This window comes from Pieris napi, chromosome 3 (assembly GCF_905475465.1).
Source record: "Pieris napi chromosome 3, ilPieNapi1.2, whole genome shotgun sequence".
Taxonomy (NCBI): domain Eukaryota; kingdom Metazoa; phylum Arthropoda; class Insecta; order Lepidoptera; family Pieridae; genus Pieris; species Pieris napi.
The window spans coordinates 209142-227907 of record NC_062236.1 but is presented as its reverse complement, the minus strand read 5'-3'; the positions used below and the strand labels follow the sequence as shown (position 1 = coordinate 227907).

The 18766-nt window shown below is 37.2% G+C and overlaps 1 long non-coding RNA gene and 1 other non-coding gene across 2 annotated transcripts; both read right to left on the bottom strand.

Moving 5' to 3' along the window:
* Window positions 1-567: 567 nt before the first annotated feature.
* Window positions 568-1075, bottom strand: LOC125063784. The gene is made up of 2 exons (XR_007119567.1): window positions 851-1075; window positions 568-772 (listed from the first exon to the last, which is right to left on the bottom strand). It is a non-coding gene; the product is annotated as an uncharacterized LOC125063784 (long non-coding RNA).
* An 8889-nt stretch (window positions 1076-9964) lies between these two features.
* Window positions 9965-10037, bottom strand: Trnav-aac. The gene has a single exon. It is a non-coding gene; the product is annotated as a tRNA-Val (tRNA).
* Between the last annotated feature and the right edge of the window lie 8729 nt (window positions 10038-18766).

Here is an 18766-nt window from a genome sequence, read left to right as displayed (position 1 = left end):
GTCCATTTATGGAAACGGTGCGATTAATATCGTCATAAAACGAATCGGCGACTTGTAACGACTTATCGGGCCAAGGTGTTTGTTTATGACCTTTGATGGTAATAGCTAGCGACGTTTGTTGACATTACCCCGTGTATTTGGAGCTAGTTATACCATTACCGGGTAAACAAATGGGTCAGAATAGATAATAACATGCTTATCTTAATTTTCCTTATTTTTATGTTCAATGCAGAAATAAAAATTCAATTATTGTTTTAATACTTTACAATAGAATTATATAAAACTTTCAACCAGAAAGAAAGTCTTTAGAAGTCCCTTCTATAAACATGAAACGCTCTTTCATAGTTAAATCTAAACTTACTAATTAAAGTTCTTCCCAAATCGTGTATTTTGCAAGTGGTTGGAGATTTTGTTGCTTATTTAATAAAAAATTATGTACCACAAAGGACGGTTCGGTGGCCGGTGGCCGTCGATACAAAATCTTATACTAGAATAAGTCCTGAGTACATACCTCGCTGTACTGCTCCTTAATAGGAAGAAAGGCACACAATTACGTTAGTCGTAAAGGGTAACAGTTTTGAATACCATCGCACTTTTTTGACGATACTAATTATTTAGGAGTCTCGGAGGACCTTCATTGGAACACCTCCAAGTGAGTTTTGCTCCGGAAAATGTGATCACTTCCTCACTATTCAAGTAACGATTCACAACGGACCCATCGTCCTCAAAATCATTTTCACGAGTAAAACTTGTAGACGCCATCACTATAAATCTGAAAATGATCGCGAGAAATCAGTGTTGATTATGTATGTAAAGCCAAGTTTCAAAAAATGCAAATAAAATAACGCACTTTCACGTGAAAATAAAAAAGAAACGGATTTATAAAGTAAACTTTGCACTGTAAAACTAATTACCGCTAGTCTAGCATAAACCACATTCAAAATGGCCGATTAAGTTTATAAAATTAATAGGGATGTGAAAAATAATCGATTTTTTTTAAAGTGAAAATCGATTTTTGTATTCGATTTTAATATTAAAAATAATTGAAAATTCGGCGACCAAATATTCATATACTAACTCTAACCTAACCAATCTAAATAATATTTGTTTTTGTGGACAGCTCCGATCTAAATAGTAATTGTTTATTCAAGCCTCGGCTTCTCGGCGTCCTGGTCGCCTCCGGCGACCAAATATTCATATACTAACTCTAACCTAACCAATCTAAATAATTTTTTTTTTTGTGGACAGCTCCGATCTAAATAGTAATTGTTTATTCAAGCCTCGGCTTCTCGGCGTCCAGGTCGCCTTCGGCGACCAAATATTCATATACTAACTCTAACCTAACCAATCTAAATAATATTTGTTTTTGTGGACAGCTCCGATCTAAATAGTAATTGTTTATTCAAGCCTCGGCTTCTCGGCGTCCAGGTCGCCTTCGGCGACCAAATATTCATATACTAACTCTAACCTAACCAATCTAAATAATATTTGTTTTTGTGGACAGCTCCGATCTAAATAGTAATTGTTTATTCAAGCCTCGGCTTCTCGGCGTCCAGGTCGCCTTCGGCGACCAAATATTCATATACTAACTCTAACCTAACCAATCTAAATAATATTTGTTTTTGTGGACAGCTCCGATCTAAATAGTAATTGTTTATTCAAGCCTCGGCTTCTCGGCGTCCAGGTCGCCTTCGGCGACCAAATATTCATATACTAACTCTAACCTAACCAATCTAAATAATATTTGTTTTTGTGGACAGCTCCGATCTAAATAGTAATTGTTTATTCAAGCCTCGGCTTCTCGGCGTCCTGGTCGCCTTCGGCGACCAAACATTCATATACTAACTCTAACCTAACCAATCTAAATAATATTTTTTTTTGTGGACAGCTCCGATCTAAATAGTAATTGTTTATTCAAGCCTCGGCTTCTCGGCGTCCTGGTCGCCTTCGGCGACCAAATATTCATATACTAACTCTAACCTAACCAATCTAAATAATATTTGTTTTTGTGGACAGCTCCGATCTAAATAGTAATTGTTTATTCAAGCCTCGGCTTCTCGGCGTCCTGGTCGCCTTCGGCGACCAAACATTCATATACTAACTCTAACCTAATCAATCTAAATAATATTTGTTTTTGTGGACAGCTCCGATCTAAATAGTAATTGTTTATTCAAGCCTCGGCTTCTCGGCGTCCTGGTCGCCTTCGGCGACCAAATATTCATATACTAACTCTAACCTAACCAATCTAAATAATATTTTTTTTTGTAGACAGCTCCGATCTAAATAGTAATTGTTTATTCAAGCCTCGGCTTCTCGGCGTCCTGGTCGCCTTCGGCGACCAAATATTCATATACTAACTCTAACCTAACCAATCTAAATAATATTTGTTTTTGTGGACAGCTCCGGCGCTACGGGAAATGCAGCCCCTCCACCCTTGCGTACCAAAGCACAGGCATTTTATTCAAGCCTCCGCAACCTCGGCTATTTGGTCGCCTTCGGCGACCAGCCTCAGCCGCTACAGCTTTCATAATGCCTGTGCTTTGTTACAGCGGGTGGGGGCTGCTCTTCCTCCGCGCCTCCGATTATTTATATACACTCTAGGGGTAAGACAGACAAGACCACGTGGATAGTGGGGTGCTCTGATTCGGTTTTGGGTACTTTTTGGATATTAAAGTAAACACTTTATTCTAGTAAAAATTAAATAATATAGAAAGTTGCAAACAATGAAATACAAGTACTAATTAGAAAATACAGACGAGTAGGTATCGATAATTTCAAAAAATTTCGGAACCCTATAATCTATCAACACGAAATTAGGTTAATTTCAATGTTGATTATTCTATAACTTTAAATTTCAAAAATGAGGAAATAATCGATAAATAAATAAAACGATTATTAACAATCGATAAATTAAAAACACGATTTTTTTAAGTGAACGTCACATCACTTATAACCAATAGAAAAGTAGAAAATGGCGGATTGTTTACAAATTTTAATACATTACACAAAACTTTAAATTTTTTATAAAAATATTAAGACGCGTTTCCGGAGCAAAACTCACTTGGAGGTGTTCCAATGAAGGTCCCCCGGACACTCCTAGATAATTAGTATCGTCAAAAACGTGAGGTGGTATTTAACACCCAACCCATAATAGTCCACGAACACGCACAAAACACTCACTAAAGCAGTCTAAATTTAGGACGTAACTATTGACAAGAAATTAACAAAAGTATATATAAAAATGCATCAAACGTTAACCGAGTGAATCTCAACAATGACTAATGGCAAAATGTGAGAGGATCGGCCGAGTAAAAATATTTTTGAGATTACCCTCATCAAAAATAATAAAATTAAAATAATGTATTTCGAACAGTTGCCTAATTAAAGTAATGAGTTATGTTTACATTGATAGCAAGAGGAGGAATCTGCCTTCGATTAGATAGATAGTATTCATCGTGTACGAGATAATGTCCGATAAAGTGGCCATCTCATCATTAATTACTGTCCTATAACCCGCGAGAGCGCGACTGACCGGCGACGCTTTAACAGCTCGCTTTAATGTTGCGAGCCCTCTGCAGGCCCTAACTTACCATTTTATGTGAAGAAACTAATTTATATAAGATTTATGCAATGTCATAAAAACGACCTTTCGTAGCATTGAATATATTTCAACCACTGCGTACTGTTTCATGTATGTATTGCAAGTTACATAAAAGCAAGAGTCGTTATTTAAGTATTTATGCTGTACCGGTGTAAGTGAAAGAGTGTCGGTGTAATAATTAAATAGTATTGGTACAAACGCGATTGTCAAGGTAAGCACTTCGCCGTCCACATACGTAAGACCCATAAATGCGAGCTCACGCATGTTTTTTAGGGACCGGCAAGACAACAGGAGGTAATCCAGGATAAGCTGTATTGATAACTATCATGTCCGAGCGTTTGTCACGGCTTCCGGCCACGCGGGGGGCATCAAAACAACTTACCTTTTCCGATAACTATTTTAGGCTTTGCACAAAAATATCGAGCAAGAGGGTCGGCGATATTTCTAACTAAATCATACCGATCTATTAATTTAAACGTTTGAATGAAACCTATGCGTTGATACTTATAAACTAAAGCAAAGAAAATAAATGGCATTGTACTCGTAGTGACGCGTCACCTGTTCGAGACGACAACGAGAATAAATTAGATCAATTAATTACAAGAATTTATGTAACTTCTATATATGTTGTTCCTATATAATTACTATTTTAGACTTATGTGTTTTACTAATTGTCAGTACCAATGGGTTTTATACTTTCAATAAATGTTATATATCTCGCAACAACATGTTGTGTGTTGCTTATTCATATTCCTTCGCCACAACCGTCCTATTTTAGTGCGAACTCTTTAAATAAATCAAATTTAGATAATAATTTACAATACTCATGACTTAAACGACATTCTACATAAGCGCGTGTCTCTCGGGCGACATTGGTATATACCTAGCAATAAATTAACGCGCCAGTTGCGATGCCCGTGTATGCGGTCACCTTTACGTGTCACCCTGCCAACAACTGTGTGATACATTCGCCAGTGAAGGTGTAAGGAACAAAACCCGTGTCTCCAGCGAGCCGTTGTTTCTTAGCGAGCTAACTCAATTACCGGCGACAGGTCCGCCCCGCGATGAATGCGTTCTTGCAACATTTTAACTCCAAGTTATAGAAGAAGGCGGTCTCTAGAACAAACTGTTTTAAATATCCTTTAATATATATAAAGAACGATTTACAATAGGAATATCAGTATTATTGTTTCTTTTTTTTTTTTTTTTTTTTTTTAATGAAGCGCATCGTGCCATCAGTCTTCTGACTATGAGCAGATGAGTTGTAGGATGGTTTGCGGGTGGAGATATTCCTCATTAGGAATATCTACCATAATAATATTAGCTCAGTCAATGCGGCTGAGCTCCAAGGTTCTTCGTCTTTTGAGTCGGTTTATATACTCCGGTAGGGTGAGTTGAACAGCTAGGTGGTTAGGATGATATTCCAGCCTAGTCTTGTACTTCTGAGCGTATACTTTTATTTCCTCCTTGACTGTAGGTATGCCTAGGTGTTCATGTACTTCAGCGTTTCTTATGAACCAAGGCGAGTTGCTTATTTGTTTAAGGATGTAGTTTTGTGTTCTTTGAATTTTAGTTTTGTTAGAGTCACATGTAGCTCCCCACAATTGTATCCCGTAGGTCCACACCGGTTTTATAACAGAATTGTAAATAAGGAGTTTGTTGTCGATGGACAATTTCGAGTTTCTACCCAGTAACCAGTACAGCCTCTTATATTTAATGTTGATCTCACGCCGTTTTGTTTCGATGTGTTTTTGCCATGTCAATCTACGGTCCAAGTGCAGTCCAAGATATTTAACTGTGTCACTCTGAGGCAGTTCCTTTCCTCCTAGGTTTACAGGGGGGCATGTCTTTCTTCGCAGTGTGAATGTCACCTGTACTGATTTGCTAGTGTTCACCCTAATTCTCCACCTATCGAACCAGTTGCTTATTTCATTAAGGCTTCGCTGCAGCTTTAACGTGGCTTCTTCGGGTTGTTTACTTGAAGCTAGGATTGCCGTATCGTCTGCATAGGTTGCAATGTTGACTTCAGAGGTACGCGGTAGATCTGAGGTATATATGGTGTACAGCACTGGGCCAAGTACAGAGCCTTGAGGTACCCCTGCAAGTATATCATGAAAACCTGATGTACAATCCATCTCTTTCACTTGGAATATTCTATCGGTGATATAAGACTCTAGGATTCCATAGAAAGTATGAGGCAGAAGTGACTTGATCTTGCATAAGAGCCCCTTGTGCCATACGCGATCGAATGCTTGTTGAACGTCCAGAAAAGCTGAGGAGCAGTACTCTTTTAGCTCAAGGCTATTGCTTATGAATTTACACACCCTGTGAGTTTGTTCGATAGTGCCATGTTGAGCTCTAAACCCGAATTGGTGATCTGGAATTATAGAATTTTCATGAATAGCTTGCGAGAGCCGTCGTAGTAGTACCTTCTCCAGTACTTTAGAGACGATCGGGAGAAGACTTATAGGTCGGTAAGATGAGACGTCATGTGGCGATTTTCCGGGCTTATGGACCATAATCACCTGAGAGACCTTCCATAGCGCTGGAAAGTATCCAACACTTATAATCCGGTTGAATAGGGTCGTCAAGTAAGTTATAGCCTTACGAGGTAATTCGGAGAGAACCTTTTTGTCAATGAGGTCAAAACCTGGTGCCTTCCTATTCTCCATTTGTAGTATGGTTCTTTGTACCTCCCTTGGTGTTACTATCTTCAAGGGCAAATGCAATTGGAAATCCTGCTGGAGAATGTCATCTATTTCTGCCTCATCCGACCCAGGAGTGGCTTCATTTGGAACAAATACTTTAGCCAGATGGTCAGCAAAAGCATTTGCTTTTTCTAGTTTAGATCTAGCCCACTTGTTTCTATCTAGTCTTATAGGTGGTTTAGGGTTTGTGGGTTGATTCAGATTTTTGCATGCCTTCCAGAGAGAGTAGTCGGTGTCTGTTGTAGCTGTTAACGACATCAGGTTTTCCTCAATAGTAGCATCTAGATTTTCTTTTATAGTCTGTTTAAGGTGTTTAGCGTAGCGGTTTAGTGCTGTTTTATCATCGGGATGACGACTATTATGCCACACTCTACGTAATCTTCTCTTCTCCAGGATCATGTCATGAATTTCGTGGGGTACAGAAAGCTGTCTGGTCTTTTTCTGAGCCATTCCCTCAGAACTCCTCCAGCATGCGTCCTGCACCACTCTAGTAAATGCCAAGACTGCACTATCTATTTCCTCCTTACTCTTTAGTGAAATCCGTAATTGTAGGGCGTCCTCTACGAGGTCACGAAACATTTGCCAATTTGTTCTCCTGTTGTACAGTTTTGGTTTCCGTTGGCACTCCAGAATATTGGTACTAATAGTTAATATCACCGGGATGTGAGCTGAAGAACCATCGAGAAAGCCATCAATGTGATAAAACAGTCGTGAGAGACCCTTCATTAAAAAGAAGTCCAGGACATCAGGCAATCTTTCAGGGTCGCTTGGCCAGTGAGTTGGCTCGGGGGTGGAGATTGTTGTTAAGTGGTTTTTATCAACGCATTTTTTAAGTTCTCTACCACGCGTGGTAATCAATCTCGACCCCCACTGCAGATGCTTTGAATTCCAATCTCCACCTGCTATGAAGCGTGGACCCAGACTGTTAATATATGTGGTGAAGTGTTCCTCAGTTATAACGTGCTTTGGAGGACAATAAACCGAGGAGATACAGAAATTCCCATTTTCATCCTGGATATTTATTGAGGTGGCTTGAATGGATTCCGATCGAAATTGTGGAAGTTCATAGTGTTCAATGGAGGATCTAATTATAATAGCTGTGCCTCCATGTGCAGTGCCATCGGGATGATTTGTTGTGTACACATTGTAGTTTTGTACATGTATTTGGCTGTTGGATGTAAGGTGCGCCTCAGAAATAAGCAAGGCATCCAGATTATGCATTTTTAGCAGGATTTCAGCTTCATTTTTCTTAGGCGATAGACCATCTATGTTCCATGTAGCAATTTTGAGTTTATTCATTTTTATGGTAATTTGTTAACTAGTGTAGTCAAGAGCCCCAGAATGGTGCTCATTTGTTGTAGGATTGTATCAATTTTTTGTGATTGTTTTATAAATATTTCCTCAATTCTATTATTCAGTGATTGTTGACTGGCTTCTGGTACAGATTGTTGGTTTGTACCTTGGACTAAATGATTACTTTTAGCCACTTCATTATATCCCTTAGGCGTATTTATTGTGGGTGGGTTCGGGGGTTGCTTTGTAGGTTGGGGGTTTGGGCTTATACCACTATTGGGAGAGCTTGACGTAGGAGCTTTTCTTGCGCTTAGAGACGAGCGCTGTGTTTTTCTGGCTAGAATTTCTTTATATACCTCGCAACCTTTATAATTCGCAGGGTGAGGGCCGAGACATAAGGCACATTTTGCTGGGGTACTGCGGTCCACTTTAGGACAATCTTTGGTTAAGTGTGATTCTGCGCATTTGAGGCATCGACCTGGTCTCATGCAGTAGTTTTTGGTGTGACCATACTGCTGGCATCTTTGACACTGTACTATAGTGGTCCTCTTTTTTGGGTCTTCTATAGTAACAATTTGGTGGAAAATATGTCTGATTTCCTTGGCTGCTTTATTATGCTGACTAGGTTGCAGGTTTACAAAAAAAGTTGAGGTAGGTTTTTTATCAGGCCCAAATCTGGCATTGATAATCTCTCCAACTACTATGTTTCCCGTTTTCTCAAATTCAGCTTTTATAACATGAAGTGGAGTAGTGTGGTGCAAGTTTCTTACTACCAGTCTGTAGTTTCTGTCTTCTTTTCGATTGAATGTATGGCCAATGAGACCCTTCTCTCTTACAGCTGTAATAAGTTTTTTGTAAACATCTATGTCTTCACTCATAATTCTTATTTGTGTTTTGTTTACTATCTTAAACTTGAATGTGGTTCTTTCAGTTGCAGATTCGAGAAATTCCGTCAGTTTATTGACATCTTGGATTCCATATAGTATGATTGGAGGTGGATTGCTGGGCTTCTTTCCTTTGGTTTGGGTAGGTTCTTCAACGAGAGTAAGTCCATCGAACATGTTCGAAGTAGCTACACTTTCGGGGGACTGATTTGAGAGTTTCCTTTTTTTATTCGGCTTTCTATTTACTGGAGCCGTTTGCCATTCAGGCAAGTTGGTGTCGCAGGCTACTTCTTGAGAGCTTTGTGGTTCCTTCTCCTCATTTCTGGTAGGCAGTAAACTCCCAACCGATACACTTCTCTGTCTTATAAACAGGCTTGGATGGAAGGCTTGTTGTACATATTTCTTACTTTGACCAGTAGCATTCACTGTCACGGGGGCCTGGGTACCCACCCTCGTGGAGTCTTCGGTAGCCAATTTCACACTTTCAGCTACCTCCATTCTGCATCTTGATGAATTAAACTAGTTAATATTCATTTTAATTAATAATGCAAAATTTGCGGGTAGATTCAAAAGTGTTCACTTTAATGTTCGACTAATATCTTGCGTTTAGACGTATAACAATAGATTATTTTAATAACTTAATAACGAACTCGTAGTGCACAATCACTGATTACAAGATTATGAGCAATTACACACGCAATTCTATAATAAAAGTTTATTGTTGACGGACGCGACGCGACGTTGTTCGCGCGAGTAGTAGTATTATTGTTTCTTAATGCATTTAAATTCATGATTTACAAGAGTATTATTGTAAGTTCTTCATAATGAATGGTATAAACGACTTTTTACTCCCATATAATGAAAAGGAATATTTCTTCTCAATGGACATGTTATGATAGCAAGTAATACAAAATCGCGTTGCTCGTATGCCTTAAAGAAGCCGCAACGAGTATGCGGTGGACATAACTCATACCCTCACACCTCGCAGTCGGGTAAGTTACAAACTTTGATATATAGCGCCTCTCCACCTGAAATGGCCCCGTCCTGGGACATTGATTATAATAACTTTAGAAACGTCTCACCCGAACATTTATCTGCCGTGCTAAATTAGCGCTGTGTTTCAAACCGCACTGTTCTTGTGTTGTTTGTTGTTCGATCTTTGGCTTGTATGAGATAGATTAGAATAAGAAAGGAGGAAGAAATGGCGGAATAGAAATGGGTATAAGGAATACTTTTACCTTCGACAAGTCCACCCGAAGCATAATACAGCGTCCATTTCACTGAAACGGATTGATATGTGATGGAGATATGTGAAAGGAAATCTGAAGGTAGTTTTAAATGAAAATTACATTTTATCGTGGACCTTTTTGCCAGTCACCATAATCTATTGTTATTATTTTTAATTAAAAATATTGGTTTAATTATTAAGAAAAATATGTCAACAATTGAAATTTAAAAAATAAAAAAATATGTAAAAATGTTTCCGCCCGGGATCGAACCGGGGGCCTTCTGCGTGTTAGGCAGATGTGATAACCGCTACACCACGGAAACTATAGAATCGTACGTGTAAAATTGTGTCGTTACGAATTAAGTGGAATATCTACTTTCACTTAATTCATAACTGGTACAATTTCATCATATTAACCAACATCTCCGATTAATAATGAACTGTTGCGTTATTTATAGCTTCTTATAACAGAATCACAGAATATTAAGATAAGACAATATTTTCTTTATAAAATTATAATTTAGCATTACCAACTAACTGAATGCAAAAATGAAATGATCAAAACAATCCGTTAATAACTAAAGTGATGTCAACTTCTTGGAAGCTCAACCCTCATCTCGGCACATCATAAAAGGAGCATCGAGCCGACCTGGCGCTCGTTAACACCAATTAACTGCTATCTCACGGGGAGGTGCTCTAATGATGACGTACGACTCCTCTTATCTAATCACTTCGATTTCATGTTGTGCCCATTATTGGTTTTACATAACATGTATAGTTCTGTTGCATCGAATTTTTTACTAAATAGAATGTTTTAAACCAAGACGTTTATGAATTCTCCATTATACGTTCGTGTACAGTCCGCGGCCCTCGACGATCGAGCAAAATTAAAAATAAATGACTCAGAAAAATACACGAGTCCACGCTTTGATTAAATTAAGAGGAAAATACCTCTACCTCTTCGAAGGGAGAGAATAATCGTTTTCTTTTTATTATAAAGCTGTTTTAACGTCAACGGCTTCCTTCGTAAATAAGTCGATTTGCATGAATTTACTTCTCTCTCGGTCCGATGAGTTTTAGTTATATTTTAATAACGCCTGAACTCTAAGAGAAACCCTCATTTGTATATGGAGTTGTGTATATTATGCACAAACAAAAACACATAGTTTGGTGAAATAATTAGAGGTTGCGACAATTTATGACGCGACACGTAATTCTAAACTTGGCCATGTGTTGGTCAATTCAAAGTTCAGTTACGATAACCCTAAATTGCGGCAGTAAAACTGACTCGTTAACGGTTAATTAGAGACGGGGTCCGATAGATCGCAATTTATAATAGATTGTAGGCAAAATTGCGCGTCCCGCGTGGTCACTATCGGATCGGATGACTGATAAAGGAGTGGCCACCCTTGCCGCGGGCCAATATTGCCCCCAAGAGGACACTTTCTTAAAGGACGATGGTAGAATACAGCCAATTGTGGCCTGTGCTCGGATTACTTACATGAATAGAATAGATATTTGTGCTCTTGTACGAATCTTATCAGCAATTTCTAAGCCGGTTTTTCTAAAATTTTGCGAAATCTACAATTATTACGAGCATTATGGTGAATAAAGATACTTTTAATTTCCAAACGGTTCGCTTGTCTCACTTAAAGCCGTCATTAATAACGTCTAATCGAAGAATTCAATTAATATAAATTGATAAATAGGACTGAAGAGTTATAAATAAGTAGGTATAAGAGAATTGGCTTAATTACAAGAACATCTCCACACATTCCCCTATCCATAGGCCAGTGGTATCACACCCGAGTCGTGTTCCAATAAATCACTGATCAAATCGTACACACAATTTGCGTCTCGGTCACTCAGACCCCGCAGACTGAGATACGGTTACAAGGATATGGTTTAAGATTCATTAAGAACCGAAAGCAATTAAGTGTGTTTCTATTATATCAAACTATTTATTGATTGGAATAGTTAACAAAGATAAAAATAAATAAATCAGTGGCGCTACAACCTCTTTAGGTCTTGGCCTCAGATTACTGAATCTGTTTCATAATCATTTTTAAATCTAATAAGGCAAGTAGGTGATCAGCCTCCAGTGCCTGCCACACGCCGTTGACTTTTTGGGTCTAAGACATGTCGGTTTCCTCACGATGTTTTCCTTCACCGTTCGAGCAAATGTTAAATACGCACATAGAAAGAAAGTCCATTGGTGCACAGCCGGGGATCGAACTACGACCTCAGGTATGAGAGTCGCAGGCTGACGCCACTAGGCCAACACTGCTCTTTAATTAACAAAGATACATATACAGAAATTTGCCTATCCCGTTCTGTACTGAAGAGTACAGGGCTTTATAAAAAAGCTTTACTGTGATGAAAACAATACGAAAGAATAAGCTTCCATTAAAAGTTACAGTTAAACAGTGAAATTGATACCTAAAACTCCGACCGCACATGACACATAGGTCCAGTGAACGACAATTATAATGAAACTCATTAATTTAGCACTTGGATAAAGCAATAAATACAGCGGCAGCAACAACGGGCGTCAGGGCGCGGCGCTGCGACAGCTATAAATCCGTACAACACTTTCAAAATATCAAATGTAAATTTAACTACCTAATACGGCCCGGAGTACGCTTTAAAGCGATGTTTATTTGAGAGTTCAGTGTTGTTTTTATGTCATTGTAGACAAATAAAAACGTCTACTAGTTACGAATTATGAATTGCTCATGGAATAGAGGCCATAGACTAAGCTTTGTTTCTTTTTCTTTCACAACTGTTTTAATTTTTCACTTAGGATTTTTATTATACACGCCACTAAATATGTGTAAACGACGACTGAAATACGGCCTGCCTCTATTTATTTATTAAAGTTCACCACGTTATATCTATATAATGCTTTATCTACGGTATATCTTACATGTTGTCTTTTCTATAATACATACCAATAATGGCAAACATAAATGTTAAAAATACTTTAAAACATTATAATTCCAATTTTAGATTTTAATAGTAATTTTTTGTTTATTGTTAAAAATTGCAAAATTAATCAGCCCACTACCGAATATATCAAGCTCTGAATAAGTACTGTTTATTTTGTTATGCCTCTAAGATAATTCTTTAATGTTTAGTTAGATTTCACAGCGCACTATGCATTTTACCATAAACACCCGCGAAACACTGCGAAATTCATAGTTTAAAATTAAAATTAAGACTATTGTAAAAATACTGAAATATACGTCGCAAGAAGTAAACTCTTTTAGATGAAGCTGAGCGTCGTAGTCTTACCGCAGCACAATAAAAGTGCAGTTAGAGTCTCGTGTCACGTCTGCGACGTATTTAATCTGTGCGGAGTGTCTCTGAGGTGGTGCATCGCAGGCAGTTTGCTTGATATAATGCACGCCGCGGCGTTATTGCTGCAACCTACTTATTTATAATTGTTACTGCCTCCCACTTTGCCCCCTGCCACCCTCGACCATGTTCACTTGAACTACAGGGACATATCGAAAAAATAAAAGAAAAATATGTCCCTAACACCTTTACTACTTACCTACTTTATGTTAAACTGATAAACATTGTTTCTTTGTCTCATTTTGTAACCAAAAAGTTAACTTAGTTTACAAACACCAATGTTTAAATTATGTTACGATTATTATAAAATCTCAATACAAATTGATTTAAAATATTTAAATAATCAAGTTATAATAGGTTCTTGAGCTTATTTCTGTCACCCTGTACAGCGGTCGTAAGCTGTCATAGGTCAAGTTAAGATGGCGTGGTGAGGTCGGCACGGGTAATTTAGTTTTCTTCCATGGTGCCCGCTAATGCGTCTCTTATTGTAGTTAACATTGTAGACATGAATCAGGAGCTTTGTGTATGAGCAAGTCTATTAAAACAAATAGGCGACGTTATTGAAAGCTCTCTTCAACCTGGTGCCACACAGTTACTATAATTCAAATAATTCACTTAGAAAATAATTACCTACCTAAACTCTTACTCATCACTTACTCATTCTGTATCATCTACGGATGATTTGTATGTATGTTTTCTAGTTTTTTTATAGAAATGAATTGATTAAAATGAAAACAATAAAAGTTAATTTGCCAAAGTCAAAGAGCTGTACATAATGTGGCACCGCATTAGAGCTGCGGGGAACCGATTAATTTTATTGCCTCGGCTAATTCTATCAAAGAGAGTTCCGTTTTAATAGCGCACAACAAAATAAGACCCTTAAAAACTAATGTTCAGCCTTAAGTCCACAAATACCTCTTTGTGGCTTCGAACGCTCGGCTCTTGTCTCAAACCTGCCTCTACAATTTCTTACTCGGCTAGCATCATAACCTATTTTGAACCTTCTCGCGAAGGCTGCAGATGCTACTGTCGCTTATCTTCTGAAGCCGAAGTGAGACGTTGAACAGATTAAAAAGTTGGGAGTCGGTCGCGCGATGTCATTGTAAGTAGAAAATGAGTAAAATAAGGCAATACATTTTAATTAGGAGGAAGGGAGCCCTTTATTCCTTACGCGATAACTCGCTCGTCCTCTATTAATTGAATTTCATGTTTAATTAACGCCAACCACCGCCAGATAATCCGGCGATCGCGATCCTTGCGCCTCGATTGAACTTAAATTTCGGAGTTTTTGACTATGCTTATCTCTCTGAGACCTCCCGAAATGTTTACTCAGCGTGATCCTTTGGGAGGTTTTAATCGGAATCCTTTTGGTTTGCTTTCGTTTTCGTTTATTTTAATAATTAACGAGTTTCGTTGTTACGACGACGCCTTGGAAGATGTAATTAACATTGGTACTTAATAAACTGCGATTATTTCAATATTACGGAGTTCAAAAATACGAAACTTTTGACATGGGAGTATGTCCGCCGTATACTAGGGTCACAATAGTTTATCAAAATTACATCATCTAGTAGGAATATACTTCATCAAGTGTATACTTCGAGGCCTCAATGTAAAATTAAATCTAAAGTAATTAAATAAATACCGAGAGTAAGTTTGGCAAGTAAAATTGGAAGCAATAACCAAGTAAAGTTAAATGTGGTAAGCTGATCTCCGCGCGCCATCTCACTCGATTGCCCTCAAGATTAAAAACTTTGCGCACCTTGCTTTATGGCGGGGATCGCGGACAGATTTTTGCTTAATGCAGGAGCTAAATTAAGGAAAAGTAATTGCTTGAATTAACATTTGTTTTAACGTAGTTTAGAAATATTTCAGTCTGCCTCTAACTTTACTTATACACTTTATATATATATATATTATATACTTTTATTATACTTATAAAAGAAAAGAGTTGTTTTTGAGTTATTTATATAGTTATTACGCGCAGTTACATAACCGGTAGCTGGTAATGTTGATATTAAATATCTTGCATCATAACTTTATTACAAACAGTACCTGCGTAAAGTTTAATGATTTGTTTACTCAGCGACTGCTCCAGAGCACTTATTGATTCATTCAAACGTCAGATCCACTTCTAAACAGCTCCAGTGACATTTACGAGCAATCGAGGAGGAAGTAATTAAAAATGCTGTAAAATTTAATAGTGAACCGAATAAATCAGCGGACAGCGACGGCACTAATATGTCAAACGATGGGACGCAGACGTTTTTACTTGATGAAAAACTAATCATACTCTTAATTTATGTCGCCACCTTGCTACTAGCGGCACGCGTAGGTACTACTTAGCAGATTTTCAAATGCCTAAATTAACTTAGTTTAGTTGCTTTGAATGTTTTATATTCTAATAGAAATGCAAAATTTTGTAAACTTCAAAAACTTTACGAAATACCTATTGATTATTGAATAATACTTTACATAGAACAGAAAAGCAAACTCCTGTACAGATAAAGCAGCTTATACAATTTATCTGTAGACATACCAGCATAAATAAAAATAACCTTAATGTTTAGTATTTAAAGTTTAGTCTAGTTTTGAAAATATTTACCACGATTTACGTATTCTATTTGCAGATTCGCCTATTAATTCCAGTGAGTGTGGGGTCCAAAGAACACTTATTATTGATACAGCTTTCAGTGATTTCCGAAAGTAACAAATAATTTTAAAACCTGATAATTACCGTGTTTATTTAAACTAACAAATGGTGAAGAAAAATCGCTCTTAATCGATAACATATAAGAGTGACATTTGGATGAAAGTAAGTTTTATTGCGATTTTATTGAGCACTTAAGTTTTACACAGTTGATGACTTGATGAATAACGTTTTGTGTTTGTTTCTTATCACACGTCACAATGCTCTTTTATGTAGAAATTTAAGATAAAACAATTCGGTTTAAATTTCTCATGATCAATGAGAACTTTGTATTTTGTTCTCCCTTTTCGTCGTCTCTTTTTCAAGTTAAAGTTAACATCACTATTACCCATAATATTTAAAACATAAACTTTGTTATGAAACACGAAATGCGGAGTAGCAATAGCGGTGCACTTAAGTTAATTATGAGAAATGAGAAATGATCAAGTGAATGACATTGCGCGATTAGCCAATAAGAGCGAGGGGATTTTTTTGTTTCTGTTTGTTTCTTGTTTGCGGCGAATTATTCATCCCTAATCCTTTGCTTATCCGAGGGATTAACACAACAAGGGAGGTGGTTTCTTCGGCATTTTTCAAGAAACGATATCGGGAACAAAGGCTGACGACACCATGTATTCGTAAAAATTGGGATATTTATTGAAAAAAAAAATTGTAGGTACTTTAATTTAGGGATAGAGAAGGACACTTGACATAACGATATGACAAAATCGGCCATGTTGGCATCTATAACCGTTTAACTTTACAAACCATACCATATCATAGATATTTGTTAGGAAAATTTGTTTAGGGCCGTTGGTCGCCTATTAATTGCAGAAATTGGAAATAAAATCAAATTATTATTCTGTAGCGATGGAAATCGTGGACGTCCTACTTTAGAGGCAATATTTCAAGCGGTCACAATAAAAGAAGAGGCAATTAGTAATGTTTTGTTTACGAGGAGTTGTGTCACGCTTTCATTTCTCACTGATAATCTTCTCCGCTAATCGTTCAGCTTCAAACTTTTGTCACAAAAAACACCGAAGAATGCTCAGACATTTCATTGTTTTGCAGATGAATTGATAAAATGGTGACAGCTACGCATTTCACAAAATATCATTTTAAGCTTTTTGTTTCCAAAAATCAAGAATAAACATTTTTTTAATTCCTTAAGAAATTCTAAAGTTACAACTACTGGCAGTGGATTCATCTCTTAACTATCGATACGTTAACCATAACATAACGGGTCAAATTAGATTAAGGTAGTATTATTTGACTTTATGTAGTGTTATGTTATCCGGAAGCATAGTTGGTTCAAGTTTCAGTATAAATCATAGTGAAACAAACAGTAGGTGAGTTTTCGGGGCGCGGTGAGACCCCACGTCTTAATATTCAATTGCTATCTGTTATGAGTTCTATCTCTTTCATACTCGACCTCAGTTTCGTCAGGATATTGTTTTATTTAATTGTAATATCAATAATAATAATATTTTAGCCAGCTTTAAAATCTTGCTTTGTCGGGTTGCATCAAACTACTACTCTGGTCAAATAAAATAAAACAGACGGTGGTTGAGCATATACGACACTAACACTTCCGTCTTAGCGGGTCGAGCTAATCTCCTGGTTATTGTCCAAGTTCCAAGTTACCGTTACAACTTTGACTGTTACCACCGACCCCATTAACCACTGATTACTACTTAGATCTCCTTTAGCCGGAAGGTGATCTAGTGAGAAAGTCTGAAATTCTCAAAATACACTCGTACAATGACTTTAAATACTATTTAACTACATACATAAATACTATAATCGTCTAGAGATAATTAAGTAAGTTACGAATTAATTTGAGATTCATACGATTTTGAACTTTAGTAAATATCGACATTAAAAGTTAGGTACGATCAAAACAAGCAGACAATGGCGAGTGAAGTTATAATGACGTCGGCGGAAGTATCGTAATGACTAGTACCTTTCTCCCCACCAATTGATTAGCCCCCGCAGTGGGGGAGACAATGCTCTACATAATGTGACTACCAACAAATGATCGCCAACTTTATGCTAAATTATAAGGCTTGTAGACGAGATACCATTGTTCCATGGTGCAATCAAATAAAACATGATGTCGGTAGTCAATGTTTTAGCAGAAGTTTCTTAGTTTCATAGTCTTAATTAAAACAATTTTTTATGTATTTCCTATTAAAGATATATATATACTGTCTTTTGAGTTTCGATTGTAACCTGTAAGTAACACCGTAACGATCTCAGCTCAACATTACTTCTTCAAAAACCGCCCGAAGCTAGGACAAGACTGGACACGGAGGGGTGTTGTAACACATGAGTGTTCGCGCGACCATATGTTGCTTTCCACTATAGATCTCGGCACTATTGTGTTTATATGTGTTGTATTCTTATATGTGTTTATTTAGAAGCACGAAAACAATCGTTTATTTTATAACAATATTTTTTTACTTCTTAAGTAAGTTATCGTACTTACATACGTACAATAATTGTAATTTTTTTCCTAATTAAAATAAAACTTAAAATCCATTTTCTATTTTATAAAGTGATATCGCAGCCGGGAATAGTTTAACCAGTAACACGGAGAGTTGGACAGTTAAAAAGCTTGGAACGTGTAGCGAAAACCGCACTAAGTTTTATGTCTTTTTGTTCAGCTCGCTGTTTAACTAGCGAGGCCTACGAGTGTGGTTGTATTGCGCTTAAATTCACTTGGGAATGTGGACATCGAGATAATTATAAGATAATTGGTCTTCTTATCGAAGAAGGAATTTTCTTTAAAAAGTGTGAATACTTAAGAAAATTTGCAGGGATCTCGTTTCGATTTCAGGCAAACCAATATTGTTACCCGATCACCATAAATAATATCAGTTAAACAGACTGCAAAACATGTCTCACACATACCCTATAGTATTTCTCATACGAAACTTGGATTTATTTACAAGGTACATTTCAGTTTCGTTATGATATAAAATCGAAAAGTATTTATAATAAAGT